Genomic DNA, 2,274 nt, shown 5'->3' on the forward strand with positions numbered 1-2,274 from the left:
ACCAGTTAAAGGGACCAGTGACCCTGATACCTATCACCGTACACAGGGAGTGACGAGTCTCTTAGGTATGTGCTTGTGTGAAAACTGCTCATGCTGTCTTATGCCCAGCTCTTTCTCTGTTTGTTCCTACCTTTCACTGAACTTTTTGTCAGACTGAAGCAACTCAGTCACTAGATGTTCTGTGCCAGATTCCTGTAGATGTTTTGAGTGCTGCAATTCCTCCTCAGTTACTGTGTGACAGACCCAAGGGGCTGAAAAACCTCTTCCTGTGTAATAGGCTTTTGGGGCTGATTGACCTTCTCCTGTTCCTGTGTAACAGGCTCTAGGGGCTGAATAACCTCCCACTGTTCCTGTGTAACAGGCTCTAGGGGCTGAATTTCTCTCCCCGTTCCTGTGTAATAGGCTCTAGGGGCTGAATAACCTCCCCCCGTTCCTGTGTAACAGGCTCTAGGGGCTGAATGACCTTCCCCTGTTCCTGTGTAATAGGCTCTAGGGGCTGAATAACCTCCCCCTGTTCCTGTGTAATAGGCTCTAGGGGCTGAATAACCTTCCCCTGTTCCTGTGTAACTGGCTCTAGGGGCTGAATAACCTCCCCCTGTTCCTGTGTAATAGGCTTTTGGGGCTGATTGACCTTCTCCTGTTCCTGTGTAACAGGCTCTAGGGGCTGAATAACCTCCCCCTGTTCCTGTGTAATAGGCTTTTGGGGCTGATTGACCTTCTCCTGTTCCTGTGTAACAGGCTCTAGTGGCTGAATAACCTCCCCCTGTTCCTGTAACAGGCTCTAGGAGCTGAATAACCTCCCCCTGTTCCTGTGTAATAGGTTCTAGGGGCTGAATAACCTCCCCCTGTTCCTGTGTAACAGGCTCTAGGAGCTGAATGACATCCTCTTGTATTTGTATCCCAAATCGAGTCAAATAATCTTAATCTGAAAAATAATTCCTCTTGCATTTTCTGGATTCCACCAAACCCAACTTGTTTATTTTATTTTACAGGTGCTTCGAGCATGAAGATATTTTCTCAAAGAAACTTTTGTTTGAAATCATTTCTCAAAAGGAAATGGTTGTTTGTTGTTGCCCCCTTGTTAATCTTTCCTCTGATCAGATATTTAAGCCAATACGGTGTTGAACATTGGCATTCTGCAAAGTTAAATGACCATTCCTTCCTCATGCTGCCCAACAGCAGCTGTGACACCAGTCCCCCATTCCTGGTCCTTCTGGTCACCAGTGCCCAAGACCAGTTGGAAGCTCGCTCGGTCATTCGCCAGACCTGGGGGCGAGTGCGGACAACCCATGGCAAGAGGGTGGTGAGCTACTTCCTGCTCGGGTACAGCCGAGAGCATCAGGAGCAGCTGCTGAAAAAAGTTCACTGCACAAGGACATCATCCAGAAAAATTTCACCGACACTTATTACAACCTGACCACCAAGGTGCTGATGGGCCTGGAATGGGTGAGCCGATTCTGTCTGTCCACCTCCTTCGTGTTGAAAACCGATTCCGACATGTTTGTCAACGCCGATCACCTGACCAAGCTCTTGTTGGGAATGAATCACACGGATATCTTCACCGGCTTCATCATGAGGAATTTTGGACCTGTCAGGGAGAAATCCAGTAAATGGTACGTCAGCGAACAGGAATATCCTCAGGAAACATACCCACCATTCTGCTCCGGCACTGGGTACATGCTTTCGGCCGATGTTGCCCACCGAGTCTGGAATATTTCCAGGACGGTCCCCCACTTTAAACTGGAGGATGTTTACATCGGGCTGTGCTTGGCGGAGTTGAAGATCACACCAGTGGAAATCCACTCGGAGCAGAAGTTCCACAATTGGAATGTGAAGTTTTCTGTTTGCGGCTTCCGTAAACTCGTCACCTCTCACAGGGTGACACCCTACGAGCTGCTGATCTACTGGAAAGCACTGGAGGATGCAGCAGACGAGGCCTGTCCTGGAGATGGATGAAGGGGGCCATCTTGAAGAGGCTTTTCACTGACACCTTCAAATAAGCGTGTTATCTTTGCAGGGCAACAGAAACAGCGTGCCTTATGGAAGTCAATTACCCAACTAAACTGTGTAATCTGGTTTGTTTATATACATACATACGTACATACACAAATGGCCACAAGAGGGTGCGATTTCACCCCTCCCTCCATTAAAAATGTGCACAATATTCAACATTTCTCAGAACTTATATAGATATGTTTTGCATTTATTTACAAATCCAACTTTGCTACTAGTTGAATAAAAATAAATTAAACTTATTTTTATCTGAATGCATGA

The 2,274-nt window shown here is 47.0% G+C and overlaps 1 pseudogene; it reads left to right on the plus strand.

The window, feature by feature from the left end:
* Positions 1–1,003: 1,003 nt before the first annotated feature.
* Positions 1,004–1,956, plus strand: LOC144673208 (beta-1,3-galactosyltransferase 5-like; annotated as a pseudogene).
* The last annotated feature ends 318 nt before the right edge of the window (positions 1,957–2,274 follow it).

Source organism: Cetorhinus maximus, unplaced genomic scaffold (assembly GCF_964194155.1).
Source record: "Cetorhinus maximus unplaced genomic scaffold, sCetMax3.hap1.1 HAP1_SCAFFOLD_314, whole genome shotgun sequence".
Taxonomy (NCBI): domain Eukaryota; kingdom Metazoa; phylum Chordata; class Chondrichthyes; order Lamniformes; family Cetorhinidae; genus Cetorhinus; species Cetorhinus maximus.